This window comes from Cricetulus griseus, chromosome 2 (assembly GCF_003668045.3).
Source record: "Cricetulus griseus strain 17A/GY chromosome 2, alternate assembly CriGri-PICRH-1.0, whole genome shotgun sequence".
In the NCBI taxonomy this organism is placed as follows: domain Eukaryota; kingdom Metazoa; phylum Chordata; class Mammalia; order Rodentia; family Cricetidae; genus Cricetulus; species Cricetulus griseus.
The window spans coordinates 283,253,278-283,280,109 of record NC_048595.1 but is presented as its reverse complement, the minus strand read 5'-3'; the positions used below and the strand labels follow the sequence as shown (position 1 = coordinate 283,280,109).

General features: G+C 40.5%; 1 non-coding gene across 1 annotated transcript; it reads left to right on the top strand.

Moving 5' to 3' along the window:
• Positions 1-12,668: 12,668 nt before the first annotated feature.
• On the top strand, positions 12,669-12,825 carry LOC113834115. The gene has a single exon (XR_003482413.1). It is a non-coding gene; the product is annotated as a U1 spliceosomal RNA (small nuclear RNA).
• The last annotated feature ends 14,007 nt before the right edge of the window (positions 12,826-26,832 follow it).

Genomic DNA, 26,832 nt, shown 5'->3' with positions numbered 1-26,832 from the left:
GTTGATATTGGTGAAACACCATGACCAAAACCAACTTGGAATAAAAGTTTATTTTATTCACATTTCAAATCAGTTCATCAATAGCAGCCAGGGCAGGAACCTGGAGGCTGGAGCTGATGCAGAGGCTCACTTGCTTGCTCAGCCTGCTTTCTTAAAGTGACAACAGCCCAGGGATGGCACCACCCATAAGAGGCTGGGCCCTTCCTCATCAATCACTAAGAAAATGCCCCACAGGCTTGCCTAGACCTAATTTTTTTTTTTTAAAGATTTTATTTGTTTATTATGTATACAACATTCTGCTTCCATGTATATCTGCACACCAGAAGAGGGCACCAGATCTCATAACGGATAGCTGTGAACCACCATGTGGTTGCTGGGAATTGAACTCAGGGGTCTCTGGAAGAGCAGTCAGTGCTCTTAACCTCTGAGCCATCTCTCCAGCCCCCAGCCTAGACCCAATCTTACACAGGCATTTTCTGTTTTCTAGGCTAGTAGTTTTCAACCTGTGGGCCCCAGGACTCATTTGGAGGGTTAGACGATCCTTTACAGGTTGCATATCAGATATTTACAATTCATAAATGCAGTTATGAAGTAGCAGTGACAATAATTTTATGCTTGGGTCACCACAGCATGATGAACTACTAAAGGGTTGCAGCATTAGGAAGGTTGAGAACCACTGCTCTGAACTTAGCTGTCCTGTCACCTCTTGGTCTCTAATAACACTTTTTTCCTTGACTTAATGTCTACCCTTTGTTATCAAAACTTTTTACCTGGTCATTTGAAGGAAACTTCTAACATACTTTTTGAAGAAAATTACATTGTTGTTTTTGTTTTTCTTTAAACAGGATACCAGTTAGGATCATCTGGGAAAAGGACACCCACCCCACCCCATCCCACCCCCGAGAAAGATTGGCCTGTAGACGTATCTGTGGAGTATTTTCTTGATTAATGATTGTGGAAGGCCCAGTTCACCGTCAGTGGTGCCAACTCTGTATGCATGTCCCCAGGGTGTATAAAATAGCAAGCTGTGCAAGCCACAGAGCAAACTAGTACTTCTCCATGGTCTCGCTTTAGTTCTGGCATCCAGCTCCTGCCTTGAGTTCCTGCCCTGACTCCTTCATGATAAACAGCAACTGTAAACTGTAAGCAGAAACAAACCCTTTCCTCCTCAAATTGCTTTTGGTTGTGTTTTCTCACATGTTGGAAAATAGCTTAGATGGTTGCTTTTCAAGGACATACCCTAGAAATTTTCCAAATTGGCACTCTTTCTCAAGAAATGTGTGAGAGTTCCGCTTATTTGCCATTCTTGTCAACACTTACTACTGTGTAGTTTTGGCACTATACTGGCTGGGCTGTGGTAGTTCCTTCCTATAGCTTTCATTTATATCCTGTGATGGATGTCTAGTATCTTGTTACTTGACTTCATTTTCCTTGATGAAATATGATCTTAAACAACTTATCTTTGTTGTTGTTTTCTTACAGACATTTGGGAATATACGTTGTTTTTGTTTGTTTGTTTGTTTACTGAGACAGGGTTTCTCTGTAGCTTTGGAGCCTATCCTGGAAATTGCTCTATAGACCAGGCTGGCCTTGAACTTACAGAAATCCACCTGTCTGCCCCCTAAAAGCTGGGATTAAAGGCATGTGCCACCACCACCCAATGCATTTCTCTTTTATTGGTGTTCTCAACCTCAGTGCTGCCCATTTCATATAATCAAATGCTATCTTCACAGTTAGCCCTGAGGCCAACTTAACACACACCAACTCCCCTGTTGGGAGTGCTATTGGGTACCAGGAAATGAGTGTCTCCAGGACTCTGCCTAGGAAGCTTGTCATGTCTTTTCACACAGCTGGAGGGCTGCTGTAAACTGACTGTGTAAGAGTGTTTCAGCAGTTTCTCTGCTCAGTCTTACCCTGAGGAAATGACATTGTTCCCTTTGCTTCAAATTCTACTTTAACAGTTTGAACACATTGCCACAAGATGGCGCCCTTTCAACACCGTCCTTATCAGTGTTCATTCTGTGAATTTAATATAAAAAAGATGGGAGAATATTATTGCTTTTCTATTCAATTTATGTTGCCACATTATAAAATTAAGTACATACATATTGCTATGTTAGGATAGTTTGAACAGTTTTAACTTTTGGTCTTAGACATGAAGAGTATGTCTTCTGTTCAATATTGGAAAACATTGTTCCTTTCGAAGTGTGACTCTGTGCTAACCTTTGTAGAAGCAATGTGTCACTAGAGGACATTTGAAACACAGCTCAACCAAGTGGTGGTGGTGCATGCGTTTAATCCCAGCACTCGGAAGGCAGAGGCAGGCAGATAGATCTCTGTGAGTTCGGGGCCAGCCAGGTCTACAGAGAGAGTTCCAGGACAGCCTCCAAAGCTACAGAGAAAAACGTGTCTTGAAAAACCAAGAAAAAAAGAAAAAAGAAAAGAAAAGAAACACAGCTCATCCAAGTCCAAAGTGAGATGCATTGAAACATAAATGTAGCATGCACACCAGATATTGGAGACTCTGTATAAAGCAAGACAAAATCAGCTAGACAATTTTCATATTGACTACTGATTAAAATAATCATATATTAACCGGGTGATAGTGGCGCAGCCTTTAATCCCAGCACTTGGGACACAGAGGCAGGTGGATCTCTATGAGTTCCAGGACAGCCAGGGTTGTTACACAGAGAAACCCTGTCTCGAAAAATGAAAAGAAAAGAAAAAAAGCAATCATATGTTAGATTTTCTGAGCAATTCGAACACTATGAAGTTCACCCAAATTACATAGAACAAAGAAGTCTTTTTTTGGCACAGTAAGTGATGTGTCTAGATCGAGGACCCTAACACTCAAGAGCTCAAGTGTTTGTTTATATGTTTTTATTAAAAGAAATTTTATGTAGGTGAGAGGACATTTGCTAGAAAAAAAAATGAATGACAGTATCTTTTCAAACCCTGGAGGTTAAATATTCCCTGTGTTTTGTTGCTGTAATTCTGAGTTGCTAATATGTAAAGGGTAACTTTTTCCATAACAGAATAGGGAGATATAGTCAGACATTAGGTACACCAAAGCATTTCATCTTTATATGTGTATAGGGAAAAGGATGACCAGAAGAGAGCATTGGATCCCCTGAAGCTGGGTTACAGGCAGTTGTGAGCCACCTGGCATGGGTGTTGGACCTGAACTCTGGTCCTATGCAAGAGCAGTGGGCACTCTGATCACTTATCCAGCTCTCCAGGGAACTTATTTTCCCAAAGCTCCTGTGACAGAGACGGCACCTGATACCTCATCATCAGATATTTGTGGCTTCAGCTTTTGACTTTCTCACTACTTAACCTTGGACATGATTTTTGTAGCCAAAACAATCTGTGTTAAACTTTCTATCATCTGTATTACTCTACTACTGAAAACTAAAAGTATTTTGTCCTCAATAGGGTGACAAGAGAAAATGGACTTACTGCCAGGTAAAGATTTTGTTACAGTATGGAGCTAATGAACCTTTAAATACCTTCTAAGTGCTAATGTAGACATTTAAAGTTACTCATTTGTCCATATTTAGGACACCTGTTGAGCACCTTCTGTATACAGTGTGAGCTAGCTAGGTAATGTCAAATGCAGAGCCTGTGCCTGAGTTCCATCGGAGATTTCAACTCTAAGACCCCCTAACAGTTAGTAATAGATGGCTTGGGTGTGCTGCCACACTCCCTACAACTTAACAAGTAGAAACGTTTTAATTGTATTAAGGACCAACTCCCTTGCTCTAGAGGGTGGACTGGAAGTGACTTAATTGAGTGGAGGAGATTGTAGGACACATGAATACGCTCTATGGAATCAGACCAGTGAAGAACTGATGTTCTAGACCCAAGATGGAGGGAAGCATGTCCTTTCTCCAGGAGCAGATTCTCAGACCACAGATGCACAAGCAATGTCTATGTCATCCCTATATCCTGGAGAGATGCAGCTGAGAAACAATATTTATGCCATGCCTATGTTCTGGAGAGATGTAGTTAGGAAAAGAAAAGGGAGTTTTTACCCTAAGAGAGAAGTTGAGGGTGAAAGGTTTTTTTGTTGTTTGTTTTGTTTCATTTTGTATTGTATTTTTTTTTTTACCACTCCAAGGGTTATCAACAGTCTTTCTGGGAGTCTGCTGGCCCACATGAAATGTGAGACTGAAGGGCAAAGGGAAGAGGACCATAGGGCCCTTCCCACCCTTCTTCATTTGCTGGAGCACAGGAAGTCTATCTGTGTTAGGGACTTCATGTCAAATTTGAGATGTTACCATGTTACCTCATTCCTTTCCCTTTGGCACTCTGGGGGCCTTGCCTGTGTAGCTAGAACATAAGGGATGTTTGCTGTGGGAGGTACTTGGAAACACACTTCATATTCTGTGATGTTTTTCCTAGATTTTCCAGTCCTTTTCCTAAGTATTCACACTTTTGAAGAGTGGAGGATGTGGGTGAACTTGCTGTTTTCCCTTCCTGTTGTACCTAATGGTCTCTTTGTCCTCTTGTCCCTCTCTGGGTTTCCACCAGAGGGCAGAACCAACCCACCTAATTCCCAGCTTGCAGCTCTCTTCTTCAGTGTTCCAGATGAAACTTTGGATTTCTTTCAAATGGTTGGGATTTCATCACTCCGAGAATTGTTGCTGAGGGTGCCCACAGCCAAGCTTCGAGTTAGAGCGCCGCTCTGCTATTCATCCTTTCTGTGCCTTGGAGAGGTCTCTGGTTTCTCCCTCTGGGCAGCAAGTTTTCATCCTTGTAGAATAGGCCTTTTGGGTGACTGTGAGTATTAAATGTGTTTAAACAAGTGTCAAGCACTTTGAGCCATGCTCGGTGTGCAGTACTTGCTATGCAAGGGAGAGCCCTTGTGGGGTTCATGGAAACGAGGGTTCTGTACTTCGTAGGGCTGCCTGGAAAAAGAGTAAAAAGATGCTCAATAAAGCCACTTGTTTGGGGGATCAGGCACGAGTATGAAAGTCCACTTGTATGTGTTCTTTCCACCCACTCTACCGTCCACCTGGAAGGTAAACTATTTCCCTTGTTCATTGACTTGTCTCATGTTAGAACAGTGACCAGCAAGCACATTGTAGCTTCTCAATAAATATCTTAAAAAAAAAAAAACAGAAGATTATCTACTCATTGCTATAGTTTTGATATCGATGCTTTGTTCCTAGCTCATGACACCATTGGGAGAAGGTGGGATGTTTAGTATTAAGGGCTTAATGGGAGGAAGCTAGGTCATTGGAGTCTGAAGGGGATACTGGGACTTCCTGAGGTGACATTTGCTATGGATTTCTGTACTGAGCCCAAAGCAACAGGGTTGAGTGGCCAGGGAATGAACCCTCTGCAACAATGAACTAAACAAGCATGTCGACTTTTTAAAACTTTTTAATGTTTTTTTTTTCATTTTACATACCAATCACAAATCCCCTCCTCTCCTCTTCCCTCCCCCCCCCCACATCCCCCCAACCCTGAACTGACAGCTGGGGAACATGCAAAAGACAGAACTAGTCCCTCTGAGTGTGGGTGACAGTTGTATGGCTTGAGCAGTCTGTGGAGCCACTGGCAATGGGACCAAGATTTATCCCTAATGCATGGACTGGCGTTTTAGAGCCCATTAGCTATGCAGGGATACCTTGCTCAGGCTTGACGCAGCGCGGAGGGGCTTGGTCCTGCCTCAACTTCATATGCCAGGCTTTGTTGATTCCCCTTGGGAAGCCTTTCCCTTTCTGAGGAGCATGTCTTCTTTTAAGTTTATTTTCTCAGGTGTTTTTCATCATGATGGAAGAGCTAGCACACATGTCTACATTTACACGTAAGAACACAGAGAGAAAGCTGGCACAGCTCTCCCATGTCACACAAATAAGTGTATTGCACCTTAACCCAAATCCGTTTAGTCCTAAACCCTATCATTGTCTTTCCACCGGACTTTGTTACCTTGAAGGACTAGCATCCCGATGAAAAGGAACATCTGATGGAATCTTACAACTGACCTGCCTGGTTGAGTCTTTATACTGTTTAGGGGAAAGGAGTCAGGATACCCCTTGTAGTAATTCTCCTTAAGGTTTGTTTCCACCGGTGTTTAGATGGTACAGAGGAAAAAATTAACTTCAGGCATCAGGATGCTCAGGTCTAATGACTATTCCAAACTCAGATTTTTCACAAAAGCATTTCCTAACAATCCTCCATAGCCAAATGACATCAGTGAAATGTAAGGAAAAAGAAACAAGTTAAATAAAACCGCTTGGAAGCTGGACACAGTGTTCAATACACTTCTGTAATCTCAGCGCCCAGGAAGCTGAGGCAGTAAGGTTACAAGTTCAAGGTCAGCCTGGGATACACAGCAAGTTTAAAGCTGGACTTGCCTATAGCTAGACAAACAACTTATGAAGGAGGAAGAGGAGGAGGGGAGAAAAACATTTAAATTCACAGTTTTGGAGGTCAGAATGACAGGCTCACAGCCTATGCTCCATTTGTGCTTGTTGAATGCCTGTGAGTTAAAGAATGGAAACTGGTAACTATGGATACAGAATCCCAGTGCTTTGATACATCCTGATAGTCCCTGCTCTGCTGGCCAAGAAGACCAGCATCCTCTGGGAACTTGCTAGGGATACAGTACCATCCCAGACCTAAAGCATGGGAAGGGGGCACTTAAATTCCATCCCTGGGCAATCTGATGAAACATGAGCAGCCCCACTTAGCCAATACTGCCAAACTGCATAAGACAGTTGTACAAGGGCTGATCCCCTTTAAGAAAAGGTCATCTTAGCATGTTTCAAAAAAGCACTGTTGGGAGAAAACTTATCCTGAGCACCATTAAATGTCAAAAAGGGGAGCTGCCGGGGTGGGGGGGGGGAGGCAGAGCTCTGTGTGGTTGTATTAGAAAGTGAAAACTGCAAATGTGTTTATTTCTTGTTAGATACTTAACACTCATGCCAGTACAGGCCAAGTTTCTCCGGTTTTGCAGGGAGATTTCTCGTGAGGCTTGCTTGTGTGAAAGGTCTGTCTTCCCATTATTTATAGGCATCTGTCAAGACTACATTCTGCTCTATGCATGAATCATCAAGACATGTTTCTTAAATCCAAGCTGGAGGCGAGAAGCCAGGCAGAAATCCATGGAACTGTCATTCTGCAGGACAGATGTCTCGGCTTGGGTTATAAAACTCCCCTGCTTATGGAAAGTCAAAGAAACTTGAAGTGATGTTTGCATATATGGTCCAGTCCCATGGAGATACATGGCGAAAGCTTCCCTACCTAAAGTATGTTGTATATGTATATACATTGCACATGTATTGTATACAAATACCCACTTGTTAAATGTATATTATACCTGCATTCCTTTACATGCATCATTTTAATGGTATTTTACATGCCACTTAAATGCACAGTTTTAAAAATAATATTTGTGTTTTATTATGCCTTTTCAAGAATTTGTAGTGTTCACATATAACCTGCAAATGTTTATATGAGTGTATGTACATGAATGTCTGAATATATATAATATATATATATATATATATATATATATATAATGTGTATGTGTATAAGTGTGTGTATGAGTGTGAGTATGTGTGTGTGAATATGTGTGTATGTGTGTGACCTGTGTGACTGTGTGAGTATGAGTGTGTGTGTGTGTCTGTCTGTCTGTCTGTCTGTCTGTCTGTCTGTCTGTCTGTCAGTCTGTGAGTGCATACAGATCTTTGTAAGTACTCTTTTGACTGGTGGTTTTCCCACTACTGGGGGTTGACCCAGCCTTTGCACACCTTGAACAAGCACTTTGCTCCCGAGCCCCATCTCAGCTTTGTACATTAACGTGAACACTTAGACAAAGCTAACACTGGACTGTCTCAGCCACAGGTGCATACAGCAGTACTAAAATTATTCCTAGCCCTTACTAGGAACAGCAAAGCAACTTCTTTCAAGAGTTTAAAGATTTTTCATTAACATATCTGCACATTTTTGTTTGTCTGAAGAATGGAATTCTTCCATTTGAAAACACAAACTAGATTTGGATTACTGCACTTGGATAATTATTTGTACCCATCTTACTTAAAATGAACTCATATGAAAAATAAGCTATTATGATTCTCTCTCTTTCTCATTTTAGGTGTTTTTATTTTATTAAAGGTCTCCCCTCTCTCCTTCCTTCCCTCCCTCCCTCCCCCACCTCTCTCTGCTTCTCTTTCCTCTCTCCCACTGCTCCTGTCCCTAGAGCCCCGCCCCCTCTCTCTCGTATTCCTATGGAGGAAGGCTTTCCAGAGAAGCCTTGGTTACGAAGCATTTGCACGATTATTTTCATCCTATTTTCCATCGCCTTCTTTACATTTCTCAGCTATGGGAGGGACAGTGCCTCCTCCGTGGACTTGGCTTTCCAATTCTCACTGTTTGGGCATTTTCTACAATTCCTTCAGGCTACTTCCTCACCTAACAGACCTGTAATACATCATGGTTTGCCTCATGTTATTATCTTTCTAGTATCCTTGAGGCAAGCTTTCTGTCACATCAGTTTCACATGTGCAGACACCATTAAGAGCAGACCATGTTTGTCCTCTCTCAGTATCCTGTATATACATTGTTTGTGGGTCAGTCTTCCCGTACCTTAACCAAAATTACAATTTATTTAATTAAAAGCTTGGTTCCTATGGATTCAGTAATGAACACATTACTGAATTCAAGTCAAAAATACCTTTCCTGATAAGCTATCATGCTGGCTGTCAGAGATGTAACTTTAATTGAATTGAATTACCCTTGAGAGTAAAACCTCCCATACCTTTACCCAGAGAAGCAAAATGATGTGCCCTTTCTCCCTAGAATAGCCTCAGGATGGCACTGTGGAGGACTAGTGTATTGGGTGACGAACTTTCATAGGCCCAGAGAGTTTTGGGGAAGGATGCAATCTTAAATGGATTGTAGTCTCATTAACTTCATTTGACAGACACATAGCTATGTGCACACGGAGTATCTGTCATGAGGATTTTCTGCTTTACTCTCAGAAGTGGAACTTGTTTTGATGACTAACGTTGGGTTGGCCTCTACATTTCCAGCTCTTAGTTAAGCACTTTTATAGGGGTCAACCCTTCGAACTCATTTAATCCCTTTGCCTCTGATTCCTCTACCTAACCCTGAATTTAAACCACTTTAAGTTAGGTTCTTTTATTTTTACAAATGTTTACCTGAGGATCCACAAAGACTAAGTTACTTGAGATCAAATCCACCTGACATGCATGAGGCTTGGATGAGCAAAATCTTCCCAACAACTTCATCTACACAGAGACTTGGATCTTTGTACTTAGCTCGCTCTCATCAATGGCTTTCCAATTCAAGATCTACAGGAATCCCATGATACTGCTGTAAACTTAAGACCAAGTAGCTTGCCTTTTGAAGAGTTGCCCTTTGTCCCTGTTACTAAGTGAAATAAGATAACACAGCTTGTGAAATAAATTTTGGACTAATGAGAAGATACTTGGTGAATAGAAATCTGTCTTGATACCTCTTAAATTATGTCTCTAAAACCCAAATGTGCATATCCTCATCTATGACTAAGAATGACCTTTATAGAGAATATCAGCTTCTTTGCTCTCTGCCCTGGAGCTATTGACAGCCATTTCAAAAGAGAAGGAAAAAGAAAAAGCACTGTGCCAGCTATGACGTGGAAGTGAGTCACAGGAAGATGAAGAATGAATCTGCTTGCAAATGACCATTATATTTAGAATAATCTACCTTCCATCATAGAGAGTGTGTGGACAGAAATGTTATTACAAAATCACATTCTTTAATGTACTATCAGAATTTTGCAAGTGAGAGCATTTTAACAAGATTATAAGAGAAGACTATATCAGAGATGAAGTGATATTTTAAATGTGATTGAGCATCATGCAACTGGCTTTCATGTTGGGAATTTTCTGCATATTACACATAAGTATATATCCATTTAGGGGAAGTCATTTGTATTTCTCATTGTTCCCTGTAGTCTTTATTTTGTTTTAAGTTTATCTTAAGTAATTATGATTATTCTTTAAATTCACTTGGGATATATTTAGAAAAAGAAATCTTCTGTCCTATGACATCATCGACTTGAGAGATTTTATAAGCACTGCTAACTAGAGATGATTGGTGATGTTGAAATATTAATCATATTATCCAAAGTGACAAGTTTATTCAGGCAGGCTGAATATTTCAAGAATGACTAAGATCTGTGTATTTGTTGTAAGATAATATAACTGAATAATTTGATCCTTAATGGGCACTGCAGCCAGGGAAAACATTTCTTTTAAATTCTGGAACAGTCTTCATAGTTGGATGTTTTCCTTATTTATGATAGGATACCAACATGCATTAATTAAATCATCCTATTATCTCAGTATGCTCATGATGTTTGCATAATTAATAAAATGATAAAAACTGAAAAATATCAAGTGGATTAGATTAACCAGATGCTATGTAAAGTCATTATTCATGACAACATCTAACTTATTTGTCAAAATATTCTTGCTTCTTTTTGAGTTTTGAAAATTGATTCATTTTCAAAATATCTTTCATTAGTAGAACACACTATATACATTTCTATTTTAATGATTTCTTTTTTAATTTCTAAAAATTAGCTTGGTTTTTATTTTATGGGTATTTTGGCTGCACGGATGTCTGTGCACCCTGTGTGGTGCTTACAGAGGCAGGGAAGGGCACTGGATTCTCTGCATAACAGAAGGTTGTGATCCTCCATGTGTGTGCTAGGACTTGAACTCTGATCCTCTGCAAGAACAAGCACTGCTCTCAACTTCTGAGCCATCTCTTTGGCCCCAAAAACTTCTTACAATGTCTAAATTAGTTTTAAAAGCCCAGACAGCACAAACAGTCCTTTATTTAAAGGCATTTGAGAACACTGGTGAGGTGGGGCCAGGACCATCATCAATTGGATATAGGCTGACTCTCTTTAGACTTGCCTCTGAATTCAGAGAGCCCAGGAGGGAGGCTAGAATGGAGGCTAGAAACAAGCAGCGTCAGTGACAGCATGTGTTGATCATTCATTCATTCATTCATCCATCCATTCATTCATTCATTCATTCATTCATTCAAGAGGCAATGGGGTCCTACACTCTGTTAAGCGTAGAAGATCCATTCTTGAAGAAGGCAGAAAAAAAAAAAAACCCAGTATTTTAAATTAGCCAGTAATTATTACTAGTTGTTTTAGCTTTTAACAAGTACAAATATTTAATGTTTTCTTCATATTCTACACTGTGGTGGGCAATAGATATGGCTAGAAAAAACAGATATGATGCTTCCTCTCATAAACTTTGAGTCTGTGCATTCTGAATCTGGAGGTGACTTTTTGTTCAGTGCGAGGCATTGAAGGTAGGGCCTGATTCATATTGGGTAAGTATTCCATGACCGATCTTTATTGACCCCCCTCCTTGTATCATGAGGCCAGCCTGAGGAAGTTGTGGAGGCTGCTGGCTCTGAACTCATTCTGTACCACAAGTAGTTCATGAATACACAATCTTTCTGCCTGTCTGCTAATTTATCCAAGATTCCAGGCCTGTGTCACCAAGCCCAGCTAAAATGTACATACCTTCAATGAATTTGTGCTAGACTATGCGAACTTTGTGCTTTGCAATGGCCTGCTTGTCTTCCTTTTCCAATTCTAAAATCCTTAGCTACTCGAGTCACTTATGCCCCATCTCTCTGTCTGCATTGCCTCATTCCCTCAGGGACATTGTTCCCATCTGTCTTTGGAGAAAGCCCAGCATGGACAACAAGAACCTCAGTGCCAGCAGCTAGCAGCCCAGTTTCTCTTGCTCTGGCTCCAGTACTGAGTCTTGCTGACTGTGGTTTTTCACTTGTGCTTCGGTAGTTAGTACCTACCTGAACCTGATGCAACGGTCCCTCCTGCCCACCCTACACCAACATCAGTCTTTCTTTCTTGGCTCTCTGCCGGGCTGTTGTATCCCACCTCAATACCACAGGAATGACTGGTGGCTTTGCCAGCAATTGCAGTGCAAATTGCTGTCTGTCAGATACTAGCCTTGTCCTTAGGCCTGGCTCACATCTCTTATTTGTTACTTGGCCTTTCTGCTGCAAACACATTTTAATTTTGGTTCTACCTTCTGTGCTTATAGGTCAGCAGGTCTGACAGAAGTAATAGTTATGGATCCAAACTATTGACAGAGGCTATCTAATAATTTTTATTGCACACGCATGTGTTGTTGATGTACACATGGTGTGCCCCTTTGTAGTAGCAGGATATTGACATTGGGAGTTTTCTCAATAGCCCTCCATTTTACATAGCAAGGTTGGTTTTTCACTTGAATCCAGAGATCACCAATTTGGCCAGTTTAATTATCTAGCTTGCTCTGGATTTCCTGTGTCTAGTCTTACAGACAGATCACCATGTGTGGTGATTTCTTGCTTGAACAAATAAAGCCTGTCTGAAGGTCAGAGAATGGAGCTTGCCACTGCCTAACCATAGAGGTCTGGAGGTCTGTACAGACAGACAGGAAGTGAGGTAGTTGGGCGGAAACAAGACATGAGCCCGGATTTGCTCTCTTGTCTGCTGAGACCCTAAAGAGGTAAGGTGTGGCAGTGGTTTGCTGCTTCTCTCTGATCTCTCAGCATTTTCCTCTATATATGACTCCAGGTTTTTATTACTTAGACCAATTAAGAACTCCTTTTACATACTTACCTGGGAGATACCATGTTCACGAAGGTGGTTTTCCCAGGGAGAGGCTTATCCATCATTGCACTGTGCTGTGCTGCCTCTTCGATTTCCCCAAATGAGGGAAACTCGACTGCATAATTTGTGGTAGTGGGGGACTGCGTTAGAGCTCTCTGGGGGGTGGTGGGGAGAACTCCTTTTACAGCCATGTCCACTTGAGATTTATGTGGGTGCTAAGGTGTGAATGCCTTTTCTCATGCTTGCCTGGCACACACCTTATGCAATAAGCCTCTCACCAGCCTCATGATACTTAATTTTTTTGTAGTCAAAGTTTTCTTAATTTCAAATACTTAAACAAAAATGTAAGCACTGGGCTGGAAACACAGCTCAGTGAATAAAGTCCTTGCTATATACTCATGAAGACTATGTTTAGCCTGGCAGCACCCATGTAAAAGCTGGGTGTTGGTGGGGATCAGACATGTGTATCCCAGGATCATGCTAGCCAGCCCATCTAGTTGAAACAAGAGCTCAAAGGTAAAGTGGAAAGTGACAGAGGAAGACTTTAACTTCGACCTCTAGTCTCCACACACTCGTGTGTCCATAAGGGCACACACACACGCACACACACACACACACACACACACACACACACCCCTACCTCTCTGATGCACCTACACATCTCCCCAAATGTATAAAGATAATTTGAACACTTAGATTATTGGGTTGAGAACTTGAAATAGTGGTTTCTGTAATTCACAGTTGCTAAGCTTTAAAAATGCTAAACAACAGCATGTTCACATGAAAATTATGTTAAACTTAAATAAATCCAGCAGTGATTCAGTGTCAATACATACAACCTAAATTCTATAAAGTTAGTCAATTAATTCTGTCAACAAACACTTATTGCATAACCAATATGTAGGAGACACTGCACAATAAAGTGGAGAAAGTGGTTTCTGTTGGTGAGAACTTGTGTAGCATTTCACAGGATCATAGAGGCCAACTATGCTCCATTTATTTACATATTTCTAAAGGCTTTCAGGGCTGATTTGTATCTATCATTAACAGTGTATACACGTGCATATAACTTTTCAAACATTTTAAGCCTCTCTAAACCATGACTTTCATATTTTGCTCTAGCCTGGTCCACAATACCACTTCCTTTCTGCCAATATAATTATTTAGCCCTTGGCCTCAACATTTCTACCTGTGATCGATCAATCCATAGCTGCATTTATACACTGTTAACTTTATATAGTGCCAATGGGCATGAGAGATGTTTGTAAGTTTGAGAGTCTAAGAAAGGGGAAATCTCTTTTGGGGGAACTGGACAGGTGGTGCCACTGAACATGAGAAGAATAGACAAGACAATGAGATTCTGGACTCCATGGGACAAGAAGCAATGTGGTCTGGACCTCGATGAATAGAAACAATGACAGATGAGGACAGGGAAGTTTCTCCAGCCAGAGGAGAAAGCTAGGAATGGCAGTGGATCAGGGAGATGGAATGACAAGTCTTAGGGTGTGGCACACTAGGGAGACTTTACATTGGCTGTTGTATCATAGCTGTGGGGAAAGGGTTCATTTGCTCGAGTTTTCAGAGGTTTCAGTCCCTATTGCTTCTGGCCTGTGGTCAAACTGAAGTGTTCACTCAGTTCTGGTATATAGGAAACAGAAAGACACGCAGGTCAATGACAAGATCCCATTTTCTCAAAATAGGCCCCACTTCTTAGTTTACACTCATCAAAGTATTCACACATGGATGCACTTAGCACCCTCATGGTGAAATCTCTCAAAACTGTTACCACCTGCAGACCTAGCCATCAACACACAAGCCTTTTTGAAGGACACATTTCCACTCTAAGACCCTCTGGAAGTCTTTTGGAAAATTTGAGTTGATCAAAAAAAGCCATCTACATGAGGACCTATAAACCATGCAAGCATTTTATTTATCACACAGAGACAGTGTGAGGTTGACATTGCTGGTGGTGTGGAAAAATGAATCAATTGGTGATAGATGCAGTTTGGGTTTAATAGAAGGGTTTAATTCCTTCTTTATACATGAATGTATTCAAACCCCATGTCCACCTCAGCCTTCATTGTGAACAAAATGGGGAAAAGGTGTCAAGGAATGATATCAGCAAAATTTTATTAAATTATGTTCAGGCATTAAAGTCCATCAGTGATTTCCATTTTTGGTATACCAGATATGTTTTTTTTTATCCTCTTTGTAAAAAAACTAGCTGCCTTCTCCATTTTGTCTCCACAATTCTTCAGTGTCTGATGACAATATTTCACATGAGAAAGAATAATGCATGATGAGACATTCTCATAAAGTTCTTCAATATTTTCTAACCAACCTCTTTAATATCAGAGACTTTATTATACAACGATACTCTTCCTGCTTGAGGAACAGGTAATTTCTTAACCATATTCGAGAAGCAGGGCTGAATCTATTGGATTTTTTTGGAGTCTGACATGTCTCTTGCAGCTCCATAAGGTCAAATGTTATTGGCTTGATTTGTGTTGCTCAGATGTTAGAGGGTAGTATAAAAACTGGTAATAATTTCATTGAAACTTATGACAAAGAGGAAAGGAAAAGGGGAATTGCCTATTAAGGTTTGAAGAACATCTTTGTTTATGGTCACTCATCTTTTAAAAGGTTATTTCATTTTATTTTTAAAGTTAGAGAACATTAACCACCTTTATTTCCTTTAAAATAATGAGATTAGGGCTTTGAAGGAAATAATGTTAATATTTCTACATGTACTAAAGTAAAAACTTTCACTTTCACTGGACAAAGGTGAAGGAAACAAATCATTATTGGCCAGCACCCTACCCTTTGTGATGTGGTGGTGACTGATAAACCACTGTCCAGTGATTAGAACATTATTTGAATCATTGCTGCTCTCCCACGTTCCCAAATGACCAAGGTCAAATGTTTGTGCAAGCATCCAACAAGAGCCACATTCTCACATTAGAATATTAATATGTAAAACCCACCAGAGAGGACAAGAGACACTGAAATGGCTTGGTCTGGGAAGAAAATTAAATATGTGAAATCACTTCTGGGAACAGAACAGGAAAAAAAAAACCAATAACCAAAAGACAGGCTTTCTGAATAGATATCAGAAGAAACAAATCTCCTTTCCAAATTAATACAACCAGGCAGTTTAAACATTGTAGTCTCTTTGGAGATATGGTAAAGTAAGTTGAGCAGCAACTGTGCGTAAGATATTCTCTTGAATATCCTAATTGGTAGTAGGGGAGAAGAAAATAACTACAATGTTAAGGTTAGTCACATGAACTCCTTTTATAGGAATACTGTAGGGCAAAGATTTGTGCAGCTGCCCAACTCCAAGGCTAGTTAATGAACTGGAGCTTATTTCAGGGTGTCTGTTTTGGTGGAAAAAGAGATTTTTGTTAAGGGCTAAGGACTAGACCACATTCCTCATCATTTTCTAAAGCATCACTCTTGTAAGATGGATAGGAAAATTTAAGAGTGAGGAAAATTGTGACAAGACACATCTTATATTCCTCTCTATTCAAGCTTCATCATAACTCACAATTTCCTTCCAGTTCTCCCAGGAGTGATTTATACATAGTAGATGTCCATCTTCTCTTGTTTAAAGAGTGAATCTTAAGCTGGGCGTTGGTGGTGCACACCTTTAATCACAGCACTTGGGAAGTAGAGGCCAGCCTGGCCTACAGAGCGAGTGCCAGGATAGGCTCCAAAGCTACACAGAGAAACCCTGTCTCAAAAAAAAAAAAAAAACAACCAAACAAACAAACAAAAAGAATCTTAATGATGACATGAAATATTCTTTTTTAAAATTTATTTATACATTATATATACAGTTTTCTGTCTGCATGCCAGAAGAGGGCATCAGATCTCTGGAAGAACAGCCAGTGCTCTTAAACTAAGAGCCATATCTCTAGCCCAACATAAAATATTCTTAATAAAGTCTTTATCTACAAAACAACATGGTCAATATTTAGTATATTTTTAAGAGAATGATCCTGTACTGAAAATGCTGAGTATTTTTGTAAAGTTCTCATTATAAAAATAGCATAGCAAACCATATTTTATCTGGAGAGAGAGATGAAACATTATTCTATTTTAGAGTCAAAGGGACTTATATTTTTTGTGGTATTTATGCTTGTTTCCCCAACCTGCTGCAAAGCAATGGATGTAGCAGCTCATAGTTACAGCAAAACAGTAGGTGTGTGCTGGTGCTTTACATCCTAACAAAGCATAAGACCCCATGTGATGGGCATCTTAAATGGATCTAATGTGTTGTCTGCATCCATGATGCTTCCTGTCTAATGGAGACTGGCAATTAGATACAGCACATGTGGTCAGTACCACAGTGGTGATATGAGCTAAGAGCTCTTATTCGATAAGGAAAGACCAGTACAGTGCGGAAAGAAGAGGCAGCAGGAACACCAAGTCACTCGGACTTTGGTGAAAGTGAGCTGTGTGAGCTGGAGGCTGACACACACACACACACAGACACATGCACACACACACACAGACACATGCACACACACACACACACACACACACACACACACACACACACACTGCAGACCTCTACTGTCATTAATTCTCACTGGATAAAGTATATCCAGGCACTTCCCCCACAGTGCTTTGTGTTTATAACACTGAATTCATCATGCTCGTTTTGATGTGAAATCATGCACTATGTTAGTATGACTGCATTTAGTAATAGAAACATAGTCCCCATTTCACCATAGCGTTTCTCACTGCTTTTCAGATTCTTGGCCAACTCAAGTCTAATAATGTATATTTTGACAACAGCTGTTAATACAATAATGTATCGTACCCCCAGGGACTACATTATACCCACAGCAAGCATAGATATGTTACCTGGACCGAGAGGTCTCATGTGACCTGATTTGACGTGAGAGTTGAATGTAGTTTTACATAAGAAACAAGCATTCCATGTTTCACGGTTCCATGCCTGCTTCTCCTCAGCCTCCCAGAGAGAGTACATAGTTTGTTCTGTCTTCTTGTAAATGGGCAGTGACCATTCTACAGGCAGCATTGGCTGTTCTTTCTTTGGCTACTGCCGCCTTAAATTCTCCACTGAGCTAACAGCAGCCTTCAGGCAACCTTGCTAAAGCATTTGATAGCTCTAGACTGGTCTGTATGTCAGGTGTTTGGAGTTAACCAAGGAACAGGATAGATCCACAAAGAGCAGTGATATGCTACAGGCTACCTTGACCAAGGTCACTTGAGAAAAACCCTTATAGCAAGAGTCTGTGCAGCAGACCTGGAAGATACCTTCCAAAAATAGAAGGTGAACAAAGGTACTCTCTGGAGGGGATCAGGGTTGCTGTCCTGAGTTTTTTTGTTTGTTTTATTTTTTTGTCTCTTTTGTTTTTGTTTGTTTTGTTTTTGGTCAGCCCAACATAAGCTGGGAAGGTGGAACTGGGTTGAGAAATTTCCTCCAGCAGACAGGCTGTATGACCTGCACACAAGTCTGTAGGCACTCTCTTGATCGATGATTCAAGTGGGAGGGCCCAGCTCACTGTGGGTGGTACCAGCCCCAGGCAGGTGATCTGAGTAATCCATGGGGAACAAGTCTATGAGCAGCACCCTCCATGGCCTTTGCCTTAGCTAATGTCTCCAGGTTCCTGCCTGAGTTCCAGCATGGCTTCTCTCAGTGATGGACTAAAAGCTGTAAGGTGAAATAAACCCTTTCTTATGTGTTGCTTTTGGTCGTGGCAGCAATAGAATCCCTACTAAGGCAGGCTCGAATGTGTCTAGATGATGTTTCTTAGCAGCACAATGGAGAGCCTCTAGGCCAGGGAGTTCCAAAGGACAAGCTGTCTGGGATCTGCTAGCCACAAGGCTGAACTTAACAGCCAACAGCTTCTGAATGGAGCTTCTCAGAGAATGACACATGGGGCACCTTGGATGTTGTGGTCTCCTTGTTTGGGCTGTGTGTTTTTATTGCAGTAAAAATATATCTCACATGAAATCTATCCACCAGCTGCTGAGTGTAGGGTATAATTGAAGGCACATTGCTGGGCAACAGAACGGTAGAATCTTCCACAATTGAGACTTTACTCTAACTAAGCATTGTATTAGTCACAGTAAATCAGTACCCATAGAATTAATACACATTACAAAGGGGATTTACTAAATTAGCTTACAGGAAATGTTCGGGTTGTGGTAGAATATTGTTTTAAGGTGTGTGACTTTTGTTTATGCTGTATTTGTTTAACTCTGTGAAGCTGTGATTCTTTGCCTGTCTAAAACACCTGATGGTCTTAATGAAGAGCGGAACAACCAATATCGAGGCAGGAGCAAGGCTAGGCAGAGCTGACAGACAGAGAGGATAAATAGAAGGAGAAATGAGGAGGAGCAGGAAGAGAACAAGGAGAGGAGGACATCAGGGGCAAGCCAGGCAGCCAGACAGCCAGCCAGCTGGCCAGCCATGGAGTAAGAAGGAAATTAAGTTATCCAGAAGAGAAAGATAGAAGCCTAGAGGAAAAAGGTAGATGGGATAATTTAAGAAAAGCTGGCTAGGCCAGGCGTTGGTGGTGCACGTCTTTAATCCCAGCACTCGGGAGGCAGAGGCAGGCGGATCTCTGTGAGTTCGAGGCCAGCCTGGTCTCCAGAGTGAGTGCCAGGATAGGCTCCAAAGCTATACAGAGAAACCCTGTCTCGAAAAAACCAAAAAAAAAAAAAAAAAAAAAAAACAAAAAAAAAAACCAAAAAGAAAAGAAAAGCTGGCTAGCAACAAGTCACACTAAGGCCAGGCATTCATAAGTTATAATAAGCCTCCATGAGGTAATTATTTGGTAGCTGGGTGGTGGCCTCCTCAAAAGCCAAATGAGTAAAAACATCAAACACAACACTGGGTAGTCCAACAATGGCTATTTTTACTTTGGAGGGACTCAGCCTACAAGGCTGGATGCCTCAGCAGTTCCTACCCAACTGATGGCCTGGAGGGGTCCTAGAGTCATGGATTTTCACTCCATTCTGGAAAGCTGAACTATCTGTGTGCTATTGTGTAGATTTGACAACTTTGATGGAGATGCTTTAATTCTACACAACTAGGTTTATTTAAAATCTCAACTCCCTAATCTGTCCTATGCTCTAATTGACTATCCTTATGCTCATATGATACTGGTTTTCAGCCACCAGGAGGCATTTTAAATACCAAGAGACATAGCTGGCAGCTATAATTCCTTTCATTACCTGCTGTCTAACTCCCTTCCACTGGGTGGAGATGCATCTTATTACAAAGAGGTGGCTTTGTATGGCAGCGCCCCCCCCACTCCCCAACATTCATGTCTGCCATTTGTCTAGATTTCTATAATAACACTTTATGAAAGGGGCATTGAATTTTGCTAAATGCTCAATTTTCTTTTTTTTTCTTCTTTTGAGATAACCATACAGGCTTAAAAAAATCTTTATTAATGTATTATATCACCTCAGTTGGTTTTCATTTGCCAAATCATTTCATCCCAGGGATGACTAGCACTTGCCTTGCATGAATGAGAACTCTGTCTTCGGATATCTTCCTTACCTTCCTTTCTCAGAGTTCCCATGTCATTATAGAGCTTATTCACATCCTAGGCTAGAGTTATTCTAAGGCAGTTGATTAGTTTGTTTGTTTGTTTGTTTTATGTCTCTGATTTTTTTTCTTTTTTTTTTTTTTTCCGAGGCAGGGTTTCTCTGTGTAGCTTTGGAGCCTATCCTGGCACTCACTCTGGAGACCAGGCTGGCCTCGAACTCACAGAGATCCACCTGCCTCTGCCTCCCCAGTGCTGGGATTAATGCGCCACCAACGCCTGGCCATGTCTCAGATATTTTAATTAAACTGTGTTTTAATTTTTGAGAATTTCAAATATGAAAACTGTATTTATATTATTTCTACCCTTGATCCTTTCCACTCAAATCTTCCTAAGGTCTCCCACTTCCTCTCAAATTCATGACCTCTTTTTCTTTAACTATCACCACACATGCATGTGTATATAAATACAACCTGCAGACCCCATTTAGCATTGCTTGTATGTACGTGTGTTTAAATTTAGATCTAATTACTTGGGACTGAATAACTTATTATAGAATTGTCTGTGGAGAAGACTGAGTCCTCTCCTAACAACCATTAAATGCATGGATCTCTTCATCTAGCAGTATATCCTTGCAAGATTCCCCCCACCAATGTTGAGATGTCAATTGGTGTTGAAATTGTTCAGGTCTAGTTAAAGCGATCATCTTGTATTGAGATTTCATGGGTGTAGTTCCCTGCTACAAGCAGAAGACACAATCTCACATGTCTATACCTGTGAGGGGTTGTGTTGCAGACACATCAATTAGGTATGGTATTCCATGACCTGTTGCTGTCTACAGTTTGACCAGTTGTAGATTTTTTGATGGTCTCTGTCTGCTGGAAAAATGAAGCTTTTTTGATGAGGGATGAGACCTCCACTTATTTCTGGGTATAAGGATATCCATTTATGAGGCAGTTTGTAATTACAATGGTATATCATGTGAGAAATTGGTGATAGAAAGTCGTAGATATCGAGAAGAAGCATTAGGGCCCCAAGGCATGACCAATGCGTGTGGCCAAGATGATAAAAAAAAAGGCAATGGAAACAGCAGAGAAAACTACAGAGGATTCTCTGGAGCAGTGGATGACAATGGTAAAGTATTGTTCAAGTTACCAACCCTCCAGTATCCCCTGGTCATCAAAACACCCAAGAGTACCAAATGCAAATGAGGGTTCCAAATAACAGCATGGTTCCCAGGAACCAGAAAGTGTGCCTTACAATGTGTGTTAGATTCTGCATTGCTGTGACCAGCTACTTGACTGAAACAACATTTTTTTTAAAGATTTTATTTATTATGTGTACAACATTCTGCTTCTATATATATCTGCACACCAGAAGAGGGCACCAGATCTCATAATGGATGGTTGTGAGCCACCATGTGGTTGCTGGGAATTGAACTCAGGATCTCTGGAAGAGCAGTCGGTGCTCTTAACCTCTGAGCCATCTCTCCAGCCCAACTGAAACAACTTTAAGTCAGAGGAAAGAGGTATTTGGGCTCACAGTTTCAGAGGGCTCAGTCCATGATTGTTTGGTCCTCTATGTTTGGGCAGAACTAATAGTAGAGGAATCATGTGGTAGAGAGGAAGGGAGCATACAGGACAGGGGTAGGACAACATACAGCTCCAGGAACAGGCGCTCAGTTACCTACTTCCTTAAACTAGGCTCCATCTGCTACTTACTGCCACCTTCCAATGATGCCGCCATATTATGAATCCATCAAGGGATTTAACTTATTGCTTAGGTCACAGCCCTCATATCAAATCAAATCTGGAAACACCATGATAGACTAAAATTAAAAACTGGTGGTGGTTTTCTTTTCTTTCCTTTTCTTTTCTTATCTTTTCTTTTCTTTTTTGGTGGTGGTTTTCAACTTGACTAAATTTGCACACATCTAGGATGCCTCTGTGACTAACACAAATGGGATTGTGATGGTTGGGGGTGGAGCAACTATGGCACTTTGTCCTCCTGAGTGTATCTGTCAAGGCTGCTACCATCTGTGACTTCAGACTCCACCTTCTTCAACCTTTACTGTGGACACAAGACCAGAAAAATTTCAGAGAATGTCCAGATTTTCATGTCTGACTGCAGTTGTTCAGGCATCTGGTTTCTTGGCCTGAGCAGTTACTAGACACTCCTTTACTCTGGCATGCTGATGATGAGTTTTAGACTACTCCAACCCTGTCATGTAAACCATTCAATAAACCCTCTTTTAAAATATATGTGTGTGTGTGCACGCACGCGCGCGCGCACACACACACACACACACACACACACACACACACATACACATACACACACACACACATATATATATATGCATGTTGTTGATCTGTTCCTTTAAGGAACCAAACCAATGCAGATACTGTACCTAGAGTGGTTCTACAGAAAGTGAAGTGTAAGGATGAATTTCTTTAATGGGCTTGGTGTCTCCCGGAACCGGCTTTCTAATTTGACTCCACCTGAAGTTTCTAAAGACTCTCCTGGTAATACAGGGAGTGGTGATAATCCATAACATAAACTGTTAAAAAATATACAAGATAAATGCAATTAAGAATCCTCTTTCACCACCTGTGAGAGGCAATGGCTTTAGTCACTTTATGCTTGATTGCTTTTGACCATTTCTGTAAAACTTACGAATATAATGATGATGTCTGATTTCTCCTGGCATCTCTGAAACAAGAGACACAGGAAAAGAAGGACCTACAAGATGCCATTTACCAGTTTTGGGTGCATATACACTATTAAATGTGTTTTCTGACAGTCATTTCTCCTGCAGCTGTAGGACTGAAGTTGACAAAAACAAACAAGCAAACAAGCAAAAACCAAAAACAATCATACGTCCTCATCATGTGATTGAATGACTTGTAGACATTCACAGTTTAGTCTTAGAGTGTGTATACGGTTAAAACTGAGGGCACTTGTTGGTGAAAAATGGAACCCTATAACTTGACATGATAGAGATGTGTGGGATAGTCAGTCCTACTGAGATGAACATTAGACTCTGAGATTCTGATGAAACTATTTTTGCCTGCTAAAGTGTCCTCTCCACCTTTAATGGATGCTATATTCCCATCACCAGTCACTGACAAATCCCAATTTTTCCTTGCTCTGCTCTTCCTCTTCCCCTCTCTTAGTCTTGTTTTCCTTGCTATTCTGACATACCTAGAGTGGCTCAGTCTAGTACCCAATACTGAAATAACGGTGTTCCCCACTCTTTTCATTACACCAATGAGGTATTTTGAGAAATTAACCATAAAATAAGTCAGTAAATATATTGTACAGTGAGAATTTTATAGTTTATGTAATTCATCATTTTTGTATGTGTGTATGTATGTGTGTATGTATGTGGTGGTATGTGTTTAGGCATGCGTGTGTGTGTGTGTGTGTGTGTGTGTGTGTGTGTGTGTGTGTGTGTGTGTGTGTGTAAGTCAGATGTCATCATTTCTCAGACTCCATTCACTGGGTTTTATTTATTTACTTTTCAGAAGTCTCTTACTGATCTGGAACTCACCAATAGGAACTAGGCTAGTCGAAGAATACAAGCAATTGCCACCATGCTGCCTTTCGATATGTTTGTTCTGGGGGGCGTGGGGGAGCTGAACTCATGTCCTCATGCTTATATAGAAGCACTTTACCGATAGATCTTTCTCCCCACCCCCTAAGTAAAATTTACCTTAAACTCAGCACTTTGAGACTGGGTCATCAATTGTGCATAAAAGATAGTTAAAAATGGCAAACTTGGTTTTTATAGTGATCCCTCTCAGATCACACAGGGATGACTTTCAGGTACATGATCTGCAGTAGTCAAGTGGGGCTGTTCTCTCGCCGTCTTGTCACTGGTGGCAATCTTTCCCAAGATCTCTCAGGTAAGAGTTGACTATCCCTACTGCTAGATTTGAAATGTGTTGATTAAACCTTTCCCCTCTCCCAGAAAGACTGTGGTGTTTGTGAGCAGTGTAGTCTTTCTTTTCATGTCTCTATAGTGTTGGCCAGCTTGAAAGTCTAACGTCAGACCATAATGAGTATAATCAATTGGAGGAAAGAAAAGGCATTTGAGAATGGTTATTTCTTCCCCACCTAATGTATAGGTTCTGACCAAGTGTTCCTTCTGTTATTTTTAAGTGAAGACTGAAATTGTTTCCTCATTGAACAAGCCATGGAGAATGAATAGAGCAAGGCCAGGGTCAGCCTGGTCCTCAAAGACCTCCTACTTTATTTGATTAACTTCAGCCCAAGGATACATTATATAGCTATGTGACATTTGAAAGTCATTTTGAGAAAGCTCAGTACGTGGTGACCTAGAAATCTTTAGCCTTTGTCAGATAGGTGTAATTGCAGCAATGTAAATCCTCTGCTTTGGCCAACACTCCCTGGACCAAAATAGCCATTGTGTCATCCTCTGCGACCACCTGCTCTGCTTCTTGCATTTCTTCAGGTACCCCTCGGCTGACTCCACTTCCACTCCTCTACTATTAAGTTTTTGAGAGAGATTCTCCTGGGGCTAAATGTGTCAGCATATCTTGTAGCATTCTATTTGGCAGTAGAAGAAACAAAGATAGCTTTAATGGAGATATAGCTACTTGTGGTTTCCACAGCATAAATTGTAAATGTGATTTTATCAATGCAATTGAATTATATTTTATAATCCCTTTTCCTTAAATGTGTTAAATGACACATTGGATACTCTGCAGTTAACTAGTAAATTCTAGGTGCTAGTTTCCCAACAAGTAATATATTTAAGTTTTTTTTCCATCAAGTAATATATTTAACTTTAAATCCAACACAAAGACTGTAAAATCCAGTAAGGTGATGGGGTTCTTCCTGATTTTAGCTCAAATTTCTTTTTGTTTACCAATAGTGCTTTGCAGATATGCATTGTGAACATATATGTGAACATATGCATTTCTGGTAGAAGGGGAATAGAGTAAGGTATATCCCTTTTTCTTTTCATATCTTTGCTTTTCTTGCTTTTAGTAACACATTGGAAATCCCTACAAAGGAGTTCTTATTGTTTCAGAGGCCCTGATTATAACTCACAGTGTGCTCCCAATGCATATTGGACCCACTCAGTGAGGTCAGGTCTAACCTTCTTCCTGAATGTATTTATGAATCAGTGCCGCAGTAAGGAATGAAAGTGATACTTCCTCTTGGGGTAGTTTGAACCAGAGCGAACCCAAATTTGAATTCTCCATTTCTCTCACCATGGCTTCCTTCTGTTTATAGTTTGTGGTCACTGGCTAGTCTGTCTGCTCTCTGTCTATTGTGTGTATCTGTCCCTGTTTGTCTCTAACTGACCCAGAATAGCACTTCAAACTGCAAACAGATGTTATCAATGTATATCTGCACGTTGCCTCTGGTACTATATGGAATATTTATTTTAAGGTTTTTTTCAATCAGCTGGCTGTTTTCATAATTGATTTCTAGCATGCACACACATCCACACTCACACACACACACACAGAGAGAGAGAGAGAGACAGAGAGACAGAGAGACAGAGAGAGAGCACTGAATGAGTCAGGAAGATGGAAGAAGAATAAATAAGTTAAGATTAAAGCTATGCATTTAGCTTAAGCTGTAAAACTGATTACATGGGAAATCCAAGGTATTGTATGGTTGGTTTCATTGTTTTCATAATGGCAGACTAAACTTGAACAGACAGAGCATGTAGTAGGATAGCAGGTTAAGTATATAGTCTTAAATAATCTCAAGATATATTGTTAACTTGACTGTAGTCTTGTAAAAGTTCAGTCTCTTTTGAGACAAGAAGTATAAGAAAGAGATATTAGCACAGATTCATAGTTTCTACTGATCTTCCACAAATAGGGCGACTCACTCAATAAAGAAGTTTCTGAGGACAGGTAAAATTTTATCATCCATAGTTCTGGCTATTGGTTGTTCACTAATTTTGTCTTTATTACTGTTAGTGACAGGTTTAAAGGAGTGATTTGGGAAATTTTCTTGGAGAAATGGGTCCTATGGGAATATCTGAAGTAAGGTAAGAAAATTGCCTTTTTTTTTTTGCTTTCTTATGCCTGGTCAAATGAAAGAATAAGCTGAAAATATTGAATTTTGTTTAGTATATAAGATGAAATTCCTATAAAAATGTTGCGATAATGATATGATTTATTCCATGCACCTGTGGGCAATGTAGAATGCCAGGAACACATAGCTGACTTACTGGCCTGACTTACTGCTTGGGCATCTGCTTTTTTAAACAAAAGGCCAGTGAAATGCTTTGTATTTATTGTACATAACAAATGGTGACTATGAAATGTGTCCCAAGCAAGGGTCAGCTGAGGAACAGTCAAAACAGGGACAGTATCATATTTTACACTTCAAAATTCCTTGTATTTTGTTCCATGGTCCATGGTGGTCTGTGGAATCATTTTTCATTTGTTTGTTTATGGATTCTGGACAGTCTGTTGGGAGGCAGGCCTTGGGAGCCTCAGGTTTACGAGAAGCTTTTCTCCGGCTTTTTCTTTGAGCATATGACTTTTTCTAGGCTTGTGCTATGATAAAAACATGATGAATGAAATATACTTTCTTGGCCTGAGTATGTGGCCCTGATCTATAGCAGACAGAGAGACATTG